The sequence below is a fragment of the Symphalangus syndactylus genome, chromosome X, assembly GCF_028878055.3.
Source record: "Symphalangus syndactylus isolate Jambi chromosome X, NHGRI_mSymSyn1-v2.1_pri, whole genome shotgun sequence".
Lineage (NCBI taxonomy): Eukaryota > Metazoa > Chordata > Mammalia > Primates > Hylobatidae > Symphalangus > Symphalangus syndactylus.
In genome coordinates, this window is record NC_072447.2 from 53,864,695 (window position 1) to 53,880,039 (window position 15,345).

A 15,345-nucleotide genomic window follows, 5' to 3' on the forward strand; every position below is an offset into this window, starting at 1 on the left:
CCGAGACCTCCCGGGAAACGCCGCCGAGTCCACCCGGGAAATGGGCACGGCAGACCCCTCCTCGCCATCGTTCTGGGATCCCTTCCGATCATACTAGAGCGCTGCTCCTCTGGACGCTTCCCCTTACAAAGATGTGAGCCAAGTGTCGCCTACTGTAACGTGGGAGGGGTGCGAATCTCGGGCGTTGGGGTACGGGGTGGAATCTGCAGGGGTTGACCCTGAGGGTCGCTGCCGAACCTGGATTGCCCGCTACACTCCCCTCCTCCAGGCGGAGCCCATGGCCCGGGGTCAGGTGCCCCCAACCTCTCTCTCACAGGCCAACGGGGGACACTTGCCCTTCTCCCCGGATATTCTGTCCAGGCCACCCCACCGGCTTTTTGTTCCTTTCACTTTCCTTCATGGTTTTGCCACACGGGGAGTCAGGAAACCACGTGTGTATTCAAGAGAGGGCGAATTTAGAAACAGGTGTCCCTTCACAAGAGGCCACCCGGCAACAGAAACCCAAGTCAAAAGCCAGGAATCCCTCCTTACTCTCCTCCCTCCACGCAAAAAGAAACCACTTGCCCCCTTTGATCTAGTCCCTGCAGAACTGGGTCCCCACTTGGAAGTCTACACAACCTGGGGACAAATCCAGAATAAATGTTCCACACCATGCCTCCAAAGGCTATGTCAATGCACTTTTGTTTCCACCAGGGCTTTGTAGGAGTAAAACACGAATGCCGTCGCCGCCACCCCCCGCCCCACCACCACCGAAGGGAGCAAGCTATACCGTAAGGCTAATAACAACAGCTATCATTAGTATACACAGGAAGCACAAAGGAACTTTTAATGCATAAAAGATGCGTAAAATGCAGGGGTCCTGCGATCTGCAAGCAAGTCTCTCACTGATTGTACAAGCCTGGGAGTCCCAGAAAGGCTGGGATGAGAGTCAGAGAAGGAGAGGGGCACCCACTTTCTTTACAAGGAACAATAGGAATCCCATGTCTGCTACTCAGTCGTGGAACTCAGAGCACCCAAAACAAAGCCATGGAACAACTGCAGTATAGATGGGGGCCCATGAATTTTTGTAGCTGTTCAGGGCTTAATTACTCCTCCTTGATCCATGGGACTAGACACGACACCGCCAAGGTTAAAATGCCCCGAACAGCGCCGAGCAGATGTGAGCGAGCTGGCAGACGCGCAAATGAGGCCTGCCTCGGAGCACGATAACAAGTGACTAATACATTGCATATCGTTGAAAGAAAATTATTTTTCTCTAATTTGCATTTGCTTGGGGGAAAAAAAGCCAACGCGAGTCCCTCCTCACATGCACAAGTCTAATCCTGGAAATACAGCCCGGCTGCTTTAAGAGAGCTGGAAGGAGGCAAAGACTGCCAGTGTTTTGGCGTTGCAGGCTTGTTTATCTTTCCGCCTTTCCTCCAAGGCGAAACTCGTTTTGCAAGCAACATTCCTACAGAAAATGGCACACGTCATAAAAAGAGACCAATTTATAGAACTGGCACCGAAGTTCATGTCTCACTCCAGAAGCATCTCCCAGCTCCCCATCGGAAACCCAACTAGATGTAGAAGTCCATGTTAAAACTTAGAGACTAGACTTAGGGAGGGGAGATGCTGGGGGGGACAGGAGAGAATGAACTAGATTTGCAGATATCCTGTAAGCTGTACACCCAGAGACCAAAGTCAGCCCTAAATGATCTTCCAAAACCCAGGGAGGACCAGGCAGGTGCCAGGGCTTGGAAGGCTTCAACCTTGGGATTCATGGGGGAGAGGAGTGAAGTTTTACACCCAGCTTGCCCCAGGACGGTCCAGAGGCAGGCCCACATTCTTGGCCATCCTAAGTCCACCTGCTTGGGCCAGTCACGAACCTCCAGGACTGGCCTAGTGGGTAACTGCCGCCACCAACTGCTCTCCCTCCCACCCTGGCGCCTCTCTGCAGGGCCTGGCGCGGTACCAGGAACTCAAAGAAAGCCTGTTGCTGTGGGCATCTAGCTGATGAAGTCAGAGTAGGTGGTGCTGTGGGCAGGCTTCAGGACGGCACCTTTGCGTGCTGCAGTTGAAGGCAAATGTGCTCTTGAAAACGGGAAGGCTTGGGAGAAAAGGTTAAGGGATGTGGGTAATCAAAAGCCAATCTGACCTCCCTTCCCCCCAAAATACAACCCCCTTAGGGTACTGAACCTGCACACTTGCATTTCCAAGCTGGAAACAGTGTCGAGTGCACAGAACACAGCACCCGCCTGTCTCTAACTTGCCTGAATAACAGGGCCATTTCAGAGGGGAACAACGGCCTTCAGAGCCTCTGCAATTTCCAGAAAGCTTTCAGTTAATAACACATTCTTTCCAACAAGCTTACTTAGGGCTGAAAGTTATTTTCCCAAATCTTAAAAACTCTGTCACAAACAGCTGAGGACCCAGTTCGACGGATCCTGGCCAAACCCCACCAACACGGTGACACTCACGGCCCCGTGGGCCTTCTCCCGCCACCTCTGCCTCACAAGTTCCCTAAACCACAACATAGAAACCATCCTGCACCCCACCCCAATCCTGGGAAATCATAAAGATGTGTGTTGGGGATGGAGGGCGGGTGTGCCGTGGAGCTTTCTCTCATCTGGGGATGCGCTGGCCAGAAACTGGCCGCCACCTCTGCAGCTCGTCCACGGGCCTGCATAGTGCGCGCTTTGTGTAAGTGCTGAGGAGGCGCAGCGCTGCTCGCGCGCCAACAGCTGTCACATTATTTGCACTCGCTGTAAACAGCCTTCACATTCCCCCCTTACCACATAGTTAAAGCCAGACTAACAATCCACAGTTAGAGATCAAACCAACAACAGCAGCATTGTGTCTGCCTTTGCTGCCTTCGCACCAAGCCCAGCAGCTGGCAGGTTTCTCCGGAACAAGGGACCCCTTCTCCCCCTACCCCTCCAGGCTCCAACCAAGGCTAGCCAAGGAAGCATGCGTTTGTCAGCGCTGTTTGTTAAAGCAAAAGAGCACCGCCATTTCGCAGAGATTTCCGTGTGGCTCATCAGCCCTCTCCGAGAGTTTACTCCTTCTGGAAGCTCGAGGAAACATCATGAGAATAAAGGTTGTGGAGACTCGCAGGGTTGGTTTCCGTGCTCAGCAAAGTGGGGTCTGGCCGGGCTGGGGCCGGGACAGGGAGGTCTGCCCCTCTCCGTGCCATGTCACAGAGGCCAGACAGGTCTGCGCTTTCTGCAGCCCTCAGCGGAATGCCTCCTGTCTTTTGGAAATTGCCCAACTCACTGAATACTTACTGGTCGCCCCACTGATCAAAATGTCTCCTTTATGATTTTTGGTTAAGTTGAACATTTCCATAATCGTCATTATTAGTGTAAATTACACGCCTAATCGGTCCTTAGATTTTAATTAAATAAGCATACAAGGATCATTTTATGACTTAAGAAAGGCATTACTTTTCGTTACAAACTTTCCACCAGGATATAGAATAACGATAGCAGACAAATACTTATTCTTTGAAAACCACCAATAACCGATGGGCAGAGTATCATGAAACATACCCTGTTTTATCCTCTGGAATCAAAGCTGGGACCAGACATATCACAGCTGTACAACTTTCCTCCTGGGATGGGAGAGAGGATTTCTTCCTCCAAAGCACTATGTCTGTCTTCCTTGTGGCCAGTAGAAATAAACCCCTAGTGCTGCTTTCCCTACCCATCTGATGAGATTTCTCTAGTTGATGTCCTCTAGCAACCACTCCACCCCCACCTCCATCCATTTTCCACCACTTCGCCTGCTTAGAGTCCTGGTGCAAAGCAGGCAGGCTGTGCTTGTTAAACGCTGTGTAAAATGCTGTTAATAAAATAATAAATACAAAGGATGGAGGCTGCTGGTTCCACGGGTGTTTTGACTGGAAATGCCTTGGCACTTGTCATGTGTTTATGGGAGGGCAGACAACGCTAGGATTTACATAGTTTGGACATTTCTGTACTTCATTTATTCTTTCCTAAATGACGTAGGCCTCGAGCTATTTCAAGTTTGCATTTGTACAGAACTGTTAAATGCCTAGGAGTTTCTCCAATTAAACCAAGTTTAAAATCAGACCCAAAGCTGGAACATACACTCAGACTTGCCCAACTCTACCTTCAGCCTCGGTGGCTGGAGAAAACAAACAGATCCTCGAAAACAATCAGTCCTCGAGCTCCCCACCTTCACCCCCCCTCCAGGAGGGCCCCTAGGGCAAAGGTTAAGGCGTCTCTAGATTCCAAGCCCGGCCCAGGCTACACACTGAGGCAATCACTGCAGTTAGGCGCATCTTGTCCATACACTACCTTTAAAAATCGTGCGCTAAAATCGAGGGGAAACTGCTGGCCTGGTAAAACCCACTGTTCACAAAACAATGTCAGCAAAGGCTGTAAGGCATTCTTTAGAGAGGGACCAGGGATTCGTGCCTACTGAAGCTCTTTCAGCACAAAGGCTTTTAGGGGAAGAAGGGAAAAAGAGGGAGGAGGAGGGGGAGAGGAGGAGAGAAAGGGAGGGAGGGCTCCTGTTTCAGAGCAGGCATCCCCTGAGAGTCAAGAACCAAGTGTAGCTTCAATCAAACACTGACTTCCCCTCTGGGAGTCGAGTAGGAAACCTGATCACAGTAGCTTACTACCAGCCTGGATCCATACAGGTCTGGTTTTCTTCTCATGCTAGTAATTTTTTAAAATACATATCGATATAAAAGAAGCAATCCCTGGCAGACTTTATTGAAAACCACATTGAGCCCTCATAACATCCGGACTTAATCCCTATCAAACAAACCACAGCACCTCTGGCCTCTGCACCAGGCCACCCCCTCTCACCTCTTCCAACCAGGTCTTGCCCCTCTAGACACCGTGGTTCCCCCCCTCCGAAATAATGCCAGGAAGCCTTGCCAAAGGGTACCTAGATGCCGGTTCTGAAATGAGTTCCTAACTATATAATGATCCCACTTGGGGGTGGGGGGGAGAAGCAAGTCTTTTCATATGGAATCCTTTAAAAGGCAGAACGCAAACTACGGTAACAAAGGGCAAGAGGAACCCAGGAAGGTGGACCTAGAACACCCTCGTAGGGGAGATTTAATCTGCATCCTTGGGTCCCAGGACACAGGCCTAGCAAGTCTCAGGGGGTCTCAGGGGCAGCAGGGAGTGGAGGAGCAACCTATAGGAACATGACAAGTCATTCAAAGCAATTATTCATCCTTGGGGCCTACTATGTGCCAAGCATTCTATTTAGATCCTAAAGGTGGATAATTATTCCCAGTCTTACAAATGAAAAAACTTACTGGGGTTCAAAGGCCATAAATAACTTGCCCCCAAGGTCACACAGCTAGTAAAAAATGGGCCACGGTCAAACTCAGTCCTGGAGTTGCGGAGAGGAGCCAATTATTGGTCTAATTGTGCCATTTGAAATCCTGATTTTCACATACTGTCTCCTCTGAAAAGCTTCCTTAGGCCTTATGTACCCAAGAACGAGGTAAAGAGTGCTTAACACCTATGTTACTTGGTCTACAGTGAGCCTCGAACCCAGTTTCTCCTATAGCTAGTCATCTCTTGGTCCACTCAAAGTCTTTCACCATTTCCCCCTACATCCTACAAATCTCCCTACACTGTCATACCCCGGTGTAAGGCCAATGCTCTCAACAAGCCTCCTCCTTCCCTTACTCCAGTACCCCAGAACAGTCAGGGGTAGGTGGGTCGACTCCTTTCAGGTCTCTGGGAAAAGTGCTGACTACTGGTACTAGGAGCTAGGCTTGCCACCCCAGTTTCGCCACATAAAGCAATAAATCAAATTATCTAGATAGAGCAAAAGCCCTTTGGAGGGAGCTCCTCCATCTACCTTTCCCAGGATTTAAAGGAAAAACCCCAGGGAACAAAGTAGTGTGGGAGAGGGAATTAAGATGGAAGATGCCAGCAAGATGTTCTATTGGGCCACCCAGAGTCCCCACAAAAGCGCAAGCCGGGGGATAAGCTATCTTGTCCTTTCCCCAACCTTTCTTTACAGAAGCGCCCGGCAGCAAACATCAGGGCCCAACATCCCCTCCCCACCCTATCCCCAATTTCCGGGACTGACCCAGGCTTTCAGATGCTCCGGGAACTACCTACACCCGCAGAGCCTGCCAAAGCCACCTCCGGCTCGGCTCGATGGGGACGGGCAGGGGTACCGGACACTCGGGCTTCCCGGCCCTGGACTGGTTACTCCTCCAGACGCTGAAGCTCCGGATGTGCGAAATGGCTCCGCAGTGCGATCGGGTGTGCAGGGGCCTCGGCGGCGGGAGGGACGGAGGGGAGACGGCGGCGCCGGGGCGCTCACCCCGCTAGCCAGCCGAGCACGCCCCCGCAGGCCGGCCGCCCCTGGCTGCAGGCCAGCTCTCTGCAAGTGGCGTTCTTTCTTTTTTTTAAACTTTCCGGCCTTGGCGAACGGGCAGGGTTTCCAGCCCTCCCTGGCCCCCACCCAGTTCGGGGAGGGGCGGGGCGGGGCGGGCCCTCCTAACCCCTCCGGGGAGGCGATTCCCCCCAGTCCCGGGCACCGCTAGACGGCGGCCAGGGCAGACGCCTTGCTCCACCCCACCCCACCCCACCCCTCCCCCGCCTACTTTGGCCACCTGGAGAGGGCGGCTTCCCGAAGCGATCGCCGTCCAGCCGAGCCTGGGACCGCAGCGTCCGGGGAGGAACTCCCTACAGCGCCAGCGGTCCTAGCCTGCCCGCGGTGCGCTCTCTCCGAAAGGTCTAACGCTCCGGGAAGGGGGAGGGGAGAGAGAGCAAGGCGGGAAGGGGGGGACGGGCTGCTTTTCTTTTTTTTTTAACTCTTCAAATGCAAGAGGTTTTTGGTGTCCCTAGCACGACTGCGAGCGCCTGGCCAGGCAGAACAATAGAAATGGAGAGGGGACGCCGGAAATGGTGCTGGAAGACCCCTATAACCCTATAAACCTCTCCTCTCCCTCTAAGTTCCTATTAGCATTGAAAGATTCTAGTGACTTCAATGCAAAATTGTCTTTTTATAACTTTTTTCCTAAACACATTCCCCCTCCCCACATGAAATCACAAGGGCAAAGATCGCTTCCAAAGTTGTGACCTTCCGAGGCTCCAGGGCCTCTCACCTGCTCTGCCCCTGGCACCCTGACCTGACTCAATCCCATCCCCCAACAGTTCCCCTGGTTTGCACCTAGACAATAAATTTAGTTTAATTTAGCTTCCGGTCTTTAATTTTAGCAGGTCTCCTTTTTGCATGCAAATCAATATGGCAATTACCATCTAAAAGCTCGCCCAGCCCCGGGTCAATGTAAATTGATCATTGTCCGCCTTCCACAAAATAACATCGGGAGTCTGTGGTGCATAATGAGATTATACTGGAAACTGTCTTTTAGATCACAAATTATTTTTTATGCTGTCAGGATCTTCTCCGAGTGGACTTCCCCGCTTCTCTAATTATGGAGAGCCGAGCCCGTGGGTGCCGGCTGGGGGAGACACAGCTCTAAAACAATGACGGAGTGAGGACCCCCGTTTCTGAGACCCTCGACTGTAAACGCCTGGAGGTGAGCTTGCGCCCCAAAAGGGAGCCTTCTACAGAAATATCGCAGAAAGGCATCGTTAATGAACTCCACCCAACAAAAAGTAAGATATCCCTTCCTGAGGAACACGTTGAGGGCAACCAGAAAAAGCCGTCGGGCAGGGTTGGAGACCAGTGGACGCCCCCGGCCAAGTGCGCGCGACGAACGCGGCTCGGCTACCACCCGGGCGGCTGGGGGGAGACCATTTACTCCCGCCCCGGCGGCTTCTCCTGGCTCCACCACCTAGGCCTCAGCAGCGCGTCCGGTTTTGCAAACAGACGGAATCCCGTCGGCCATAAACACTGGCAGAGAAGCCGGGGCGGGTCAGGGCCGGCCCAGGCCTCTCCACCCAGCTCTGGGCGAGGCCCCCACCGGGCCCGGTCCAGAAGATGGGCTGGGGCACCGAGGCAATAAGAAGGCTCCTCTTGACCCGCAGCACTGCTTTCTCCCACCCATCGGCGGCCCCCGGGGCACGAGTGTGACCTCGGGGCCTAACAAAGGGCCTTGTGAGCTCCTTTCGGCCTCGGGCCGGAGGGAGACGGGTGGGGCGGGGCGGCCGAGATGGACCCACGAAGTTCCCCGCCCCGCCGCGCCTCTCCGGGTCCGCCGGGCCCGGTGTCCTCGAGGGCTGCCAGGGCTGCCCGCAGCTCCGGAGAAATGTCCTGCGAGGTCCAAGCCTCCCGCCCAGCGCGACCCGACCCTGCCCCCCACTCGGCCCGGCGCGGGCCCCACCCAAGTGCGGTCTTCCCAATAAAAGCTGGAATTCCCGGCTGGGCTTAGACAAAGAGGGACCGCAGCAAATCGACGCCGCGGGCAAGCCATACCCTAGCCGGAGTTTACGTGCGCGTCTGGGGTCACCGAGGCGCCTGCTAATCCACCCAACACAGGCTGTCCCCGCCACGGTCTCCTCCAGAGGAAAAAAAAAAGAAAAGAAAGAAAGCATACCTCCCTTTTATTCCTCCCAGAGGCCGCACTTCTTCCTGTTCTCCTCCCCAGCCCACTGAGGCCCTGCTCCACCTTAGCAAATTGGACCCCGGCAGTGCAACAGCCATTCCTCCTGACCACAAAGTGGAAAGCTACCCCTCTTGTGGCCACACGATCCAGCCACTCAAGGTCAGGAACTCAAAATCTCTTCAGAAAGGCTCCTACCTGCTCATCACCAACCCGCTGCCTACTCCACCTCACCCCTAGAAGGGAAAGAAACTATATCCAGAGATAATCCTAGTTCACTGCACACCATCCACATCCTTTAGGCTGCTAGCTTGGCCCTCAGTTTCCTTCAAGCCAAAGACACATTATTTCCCTGTGAATAAGTGTGTGAATGTGGTTGTGTGGCCCACTCTTCTGTACCCAAGTCGGTCTCACTCACTCGGCAGGAAAGTCTTCGTCAGGCATTGAGGAGTGTTTGTCATTCAGCCTGTGTATCTAAGCATGGATGTATGCATATGAATGCTTTTTGTGTTTCCAAGTGACCCTCTTCACACCTTTAAATGGGCTATTGTCTCTGGAACGCACTTACAGAAATTCTGCCCCAGTTTCCAGCTCAACAAAGTCTGGGATTTTTCTCTCAGAATATCGCTATACATCTCTGTATTTGCATACCCATGTTTACATTCCCCTTGGCCAGTTCTGTATCTCTTATGTATCTCTTGTTCCATCTGGGCATCGGAGCCCAAGTGTCTTGATTTGTCTCACCACATGTCATTCAAGCGCACATCTTAATCTGAACATTCCTACTACTTCCATTCTTCTTGCTTTGCCTATAATGTGGCTCTTTCCCAGGCCAGACCAATATGGGTTTGCAGTTTAAATGTAAACAGAGGATCCCTTAAGATCACAAACTCTTAAAGAAAGGAAGAGGAGGGAGGAGGAGATTGGAATGTTAGCAATGAGTTATTTATGTATAGGGTAACCCATCCGCCCATTTCAAGCTCTAGAAAGAACTAGATAAATGTCTGCAGAGATGTATTAAAATTTTAGACCAATTTAATATTAGCCCCATATACACACACACACACACACACACACACACACAAATGATGTATCTCATAACACATCAGTGTCCAACTCCTCTTTGGAGGCTGTCTCCTTGCACATATCTAACTCTTCACCAGTTCCTGGTTAAAAGTGTGTCTATTTATATAGAGACAACTCAAAGACCGCTTTGCTTTCTTCAGTGCATACCTGTACATGCTGGCAGGACATTTCAGGCTCAGGTCCTTGGTCTGCAGCAGTCATGGTCAGAGGCCCCACCCGAATACAGCTATGTGCAGACCTTCCCGTCCTTGAACACCCGCATGAATTCTCTTTGGGAACATTGAGTCTACATCTGTCTTCAAAACTCAGTTTTTAAAGTGAGGGTGTTCACTGTGTGTGTTCACAGCTCCCCGACTGAGAACTACCTGGTCAAACTAGATCATCTAGCAGCTGTGTTTGGTTTGTGGAAGAATCGAGCCCCGATGCACCAAGATGTGACCGTGCACACATAAGAGAAAGGAAAACCCTAGGCCCAGACTCACAGCTCCTCCCCACTGCGAGCTACTCTGCCTCCAGGAATTTCCACTAGGCTCTTTGCCCCCCTTTCCCTATTACACTACCCCACCACGGCCTTCAAAGAGTTAAGAGAAACCCCCACGGCCTTCCCTCCACCCAGCTCTCTGGGCCCGGAGGCTAGCTCGCTCACTCGCAGCTCACGGAGTCTGCTGCCGTCTCCGCGCCCCCACCCCCCCAGTCCTTCAGCCGGGAGGGAGCCTACATGCCTGTCTAGACCGATCTATCACCGGCACACCAACAACACCCGCGAGAGCGCGGAGACCCTGCGCAGGTCTCCCGGCCCGCACGGTTCACGGCGGACAGAACCCGGGGAGTGTGACGGCGCCTGCGGGGTGGGGGTAGGGGGCCCACAGGCGCTGGCCGCTCCGAGCGCACCACGGGTCCTCTCCAGCCCCGGCCCCCTGCGCTCCCACCAGCCCGGCTGCCGGGGCACAGTCACAGCTCCGCGCGCTGGGCAGTCCTATTTTTATCTTGTCTAATCCTAAACTGGGCGGGGAGCACAGGCGTCGTGCTTAGAGAACAAGAGATAGGCGCGGGAGGCGGGGAGGAGCAGCCAGGCAGCGACGCGAGCGGGAGCGAGTTAAAGACACAGTGGAGGCGACCGCGGGCAGGAAGAAAGAGCGGGCTGCGCGGGCCTCGAGGCGCCGCACGCAACGCGCCGCCCCGCGAAGTTACACTCGCTTCCCCGCCGTCCCTCGCTACCGGCCCCTCCCCACTTCCCAGCGGCGCTGCCCGCAGCCTGGACAGCGAGGCCCCGGCCTGTGTGGGAGGCGGAGGCCAGGACGGCCCTGCAAAGGGCTGGAGAGAATCGCTAATGAGCTGTGCAGCCCATTGATCCGGAGAACACTTCCTAATTAACTCTCAGTCACCTACTGGTGACAGCGCCTCAAAGGACAGCGCTGGGGCCAGTCGAGCCCCAGCCGCGACTCGCCGGCCGGGTGCCTGCTGCCCAAAACCCGCGCGCTCCCCTAAACACCCCAAGGCAATTGGTGTGCGTGGCGGTGTATACCCGCACACTGAAGGCCAGCCTCGGATTAAATCTGGATGGCATATTAATTAATCATCGCCTTCCCCCCCCCCCACTCCGCTCTACACGCTGACACCGTGCCCAGAATAAACACGAAAACCAACACTGCAAAACCCAGACCAGATAACAGGTCGAGAGTGGAGTGGCCAGGGTCAAGGAACGAGCGTATTCCCTAAGTGTCCACGTACAGGAGTCTTTGAGGCTGACAATTAAAATGCCTTCCAGGCAAGCAATTCTGTTGGCAAAACCGAACCCAACACTTCGTAAGGATTGATTTCGGCCCGCGGTGTCCATTTCCAGTGCCACAGGAAGTGTCAGATGGCCAGAAATACCCAAGTCTGTCTGCACTCACCACCCACCACCTTCTGGGGTGGGCCATTTCCTAGTCTTCACTCCCAGGCCATTTTGAGGATCTTTCTCCAAGAGACTACCCCTAGAACCAAATACCACACTACCCCTCCCCTAGCGTCTTCTCAAAACGAAAAAAAGGGGGGAAAACACAGCTAAAACCCCGAGCTGTCTAGTCTAGACGCAGCGAGGCTGTGCGAATACCTATTTGAAGCGCGTTGGTTTCTTTTTAAGGTTTGTTTCTAAATACACATAACCCTCCTCCTTCCTTCTTCGCTCTTCCATTCCCCCCCACCCCCACCCTCCAGACGCCGGCGGCGCGCGCCGTGGCGCGCGGGCACTCACAGCCTCTAGCTGGAGATCGCGGACTTTCTGGAAAAGATTCATTAACAGCAAATTACGCCTCGCCCGGCCACGGCCTACACGCTGCCAGACTCGTCCGTCTCCGGGACCCCGGGAAGTGCCCACTCGAGCGTGCGAGCGGCGGGAAGCCCGCCGGGACCACGCGTGACTTCGGCCGCCCTACTCCACACACGGTGCCCCAAGGCTCTCTCCGTAAACAGCAGGCGCTCGTCACCGCCGCCGCGAGCCCCCGAGTTGGCCGAGGCTCTGCAGCGCAGCCGCCCGCCGGCTCCGAGCGCGGGCCCCGCGGCGCCTCGCCCTCCCCGCCTTGGCCGAGGATCTTGCCCCGGTGCGCAAGTTCCTCTTCGCCTGGAGCCTCCGTGCCACACGCCCTCCGAGTGGGACCAACTTCCTCCGGCCGCAGACTTTCACACGCCCATCAGGGCTACCCACCAGACTCCCCATCGCCCAGCGGAGGGCCCAGGTCTCGCCCGCCCCCGCCCTCCCTCCGCGACGCTACCCCCGCAAAAGCACATTCTACACCCACTCCTGGGGGCTCCTAACTTAAAACCTACCCCGAACATCGGGGAGGGAGAGAAGGGGGAAAGGAGGAGGGGGGTCGCAGATTATAATCTTAAAAGAACATTTACAAAACAAAGCGTCTGACCTGGCTAGCAGGCGGGCCAAGTCGGAACCCCTCGCTCTGCTGGATTTCTTAGTAGTTTTTTTTTTTTTTAAATCCACGTGATTCGCGCTTTGGGGCAAGCCAAGAAAAAACGGGACTCCCCTCCCGAGTTGCGCGGCAGCGGCGGCAGGTCGAGCTCGGCTCGGCCCGAGGCACTGGCCACACACCCTCGCGCACGCACACGCCGACGTTCCACTTGGAGGAACGACCGGCCCCCGGAGAGGCGAGACGAGGCGGCGGCGGCGGCGGCGGCTGGGGGTTTTTACAGTTCTTTCCCGAGTCGAAAAAGAAAGCAGACGGCAACCCGCTGCCCTCCCCTTCCTGCTCGCGAGCTAACGCCGAACCCAGCTTCCCAGCTTCCAGCCCACCTCCCCCCCCTCCGCCCGACTCGCGGCGCTCAGCGGCGACCGCGCTCCCGCTCACAGACACACACAGGCTGCAAACTTCCACTCCGCGAACTCCCTGGTCTCCTCCTGGCCCACCGGGAGGCGCCAGGCCCCCAGCCTCGCCCCCTCCCTCCCTGGTGCCCACGCGGGGCCGCTTAGGTTGGCTGCATTTTTAATAACTTATAGCTATGAAATAAAAACGAAAGCGAGCCAAGCAGCCAAAGGGAAGCGCGAGGCAAAAGCTTCCCCGGGTACGCTGGGGGCGGGGGCCCCGGGAGAGGGGGCCGACTGCAGCCCTCAGCGCGCCCGCCCGCCCACCCGTCCGCGGCCTCCCGGGGGAAAGGTGTTCCGGGCACTGACCTGAAATCCCCGGTGGGGGAGTAGGCAGGGAGCCTGCGATCTGGCGCTTTGAAGTTTTCCCCCGAGCGGACTCGAGGCGGCGAGAAGGAGCGGGGGGCGGTTGGGTGGGTGGAGAGAGAGATGAGGGGTGGGGGGTTGGCGACGTTAACAAGCGGAGAAGGAGCCGGGCCGGAGAAGCGCGGCGAGCAGCAAAGTTTGCGGTCCCCGGCTGCCCGCAGCCCGCTTGCGGCGCCGCGCTCGCTCGACTCCCTCGCCGTCTGCTGGCAGCCGGCTGCCCTCGGGGTCGGCCCCGCCGAGGGGTGGGCTCTGGGCCGGGTGGGGGCGGGGCAGGGCGGGCTCGGAGCCTCCGGGCAGGTGGCGACAGCCCCGTGCGATCCTCCGGGCTCCCGCAGCTGGACTGGGCTTGGCCGGGCTCAGCAGCTCCCGCGCTGCCGCCGCCGCCCGCGCTCGGGCAGGAGCCCCAGCGCCATGTTGACGGTTCGCCGCGAGCGCCCGCTCGGGCTGGGTGTGTGTGAGTGTGTGTGAGTGTTGGCCAAGTCGTCCCTGCGCGGCGACAGCGCGGCTTGGGCTCTCCGCCCGGCGGCTCGCGGGCTCCCCCTCCGCCGCCGCCGCCCGCCTAGCTCCCGCTCTCGGTCGCGGTCTGGGCTCCTGCGCGTCTCCCCCGCAGCCGCCGAGCTCGGCCCGCGTTCAGCGAGGAGCGCAGCTCTGCCTCACCTTGCCGCTGGGAGCCCAGGCTCCGTCTGCCGCCGCACGCCGCGATCCCAACGCGTCCCCCCTCCCTGGTTCCCTCCTCTTCCTCCTCCCCCTCCCTCCGCCCGTCCTCCCTCCCGCCCGCCCTACCTCCCTCCCTCCCTCCCTCCCAACAGCCGCCTCCCCTCCCCCCGCAGGCGCAGCGCTCGGGCGACAGCCGCCCGCCCGCCGCCGCCTCCAGCTCTCGCAAGTTTGAGCTCCCCCAGTCTCCGCTCACCCTCCGCTGCGGCGCCTCCGCGGCGGGGTTTCGGGAGGGGTGATTCCCCAGGAAAGGTTTGCCCGAGTTTCCCCGGCCGTCATCGATGCACGGCCCGGCACGTTTTGGCCTCTCTGGATCCGAACCCCGGACCACTTGGGTGGCGCCCCCCTCGTCCCCCGGCCTCCCCTCCCCAGCTCGGGCCGAGTTGGCTGCGCACGCCCGGCCCGGGCGCACGTCCTGGGCGAGCCGGAGACCGACTTGGGCGGCGGCGGCGGCGAGGGCTGCCGGCAGAGCCAGAGCCGAAGGGATGGGGGCGGCGGGGGCGGCTCTCCCAGCCGCGCGCCGAGACTCCCCTCGCTACCCAGAAGGCCAGTGGAGGACCGCAATTACCATAAAGCGCCTCGCACTCCGCTCAGCCAAAGCTGTCAAACCCCAGCGGCAGCAGCCGCTGCCTCTTGCCACCAGCGCTGCGCTCTCCCGGCCTCGTCCCCTCCGAGACCCAGCGGAGCGTGGCCTGTGCGCGCCCGTGCTCACCCCCACCCCAGTTTGCCCCTTCCTCCCAGAGGAGCCCTTTCCCATTTCGGTGTTAAAGGCTACCTGAAAACACCACCCCAGGCAACGGTGGCCGTTCCGCCTGAACTCCGCGCCCGAGTTCCCCGGACGTTTCAATTGTGTGGGAATTGTTTGGAGGTGGGGGAAGGGGGGAGCAGCCCGTGGAGGCACCGGGAGGCGTGTGGGGGGCGGATGGAGAGCGGAGATCCGCCTGTATTTCTCCCGGTTCTCGAGCATTTTCACGGTCTGTACCTCTGATGGTTGGAGGGGCTGCCCAGGCCCCTCACCCCGGCCTTGGGAGATTATCTCCCGCGTTTTATTTTCCTTGGCATGGTGCAACTTTTGGCTTACACCGTTCGCCCCATAAATTTCCACTCGGTAACGTCGTGCTGATCGGTGCTCCGCGGCGGCGTACAGCCTGCGCCCGCAGCAGTTCAATTCAATTGACACGCATTGAGCTTCTCCAGCGCACCCGGCGCGGCGCTGGGCGCGGGGGGAGGGCGGGGGCAGGCAGGAGGGAGGGGGAAGCGGAGAAGCGAGGTTCCGGCCTCCCCGGAGCGCAAAGCCTCAAGGGCGAGCCGAGAAGCCCTAGTTGGTGAAGCT

General features: G+C 57.1%; 1 protein-coding gene across 22 annotated transcripts in view; it reads right to left on the minus strand.

The window, feature by feature from the left end:
* Positions 1 to 15,345, minus strand: part of BCOR (BCL6 corepressor) — a 126,158-nt gene that overhangs the window by 34,147 nt on the left and 76,666 nt on the right. For 6 of the 22 annotated variants that reach the window (XM_063634503.1, XM_055267636.2, XM_055267639.2 and 3 more), the window contains exon 1: positions 13,242 to 13,997. The exons of 2 other annotated variants lie outside the window; for them this stretch is intronic. The gene's annotated coding sequence lies outside the window, so the exon portion shown is untranslated. Of the gene's footprint in view, positions 1 to 12,477; positions 12,661 to 13,241; positions 14,041 to 14,208; positions 14,499 to 14,580; positions 14,743 to 14,994; positions 15,188 to 15,345 lie in introns of those variants that run through there. 14 more of the 22 variants (XM_063634499.1, XM_063634511.1, XM_063634507.1 and 11 more) reach the window with 10 other exon arrangements.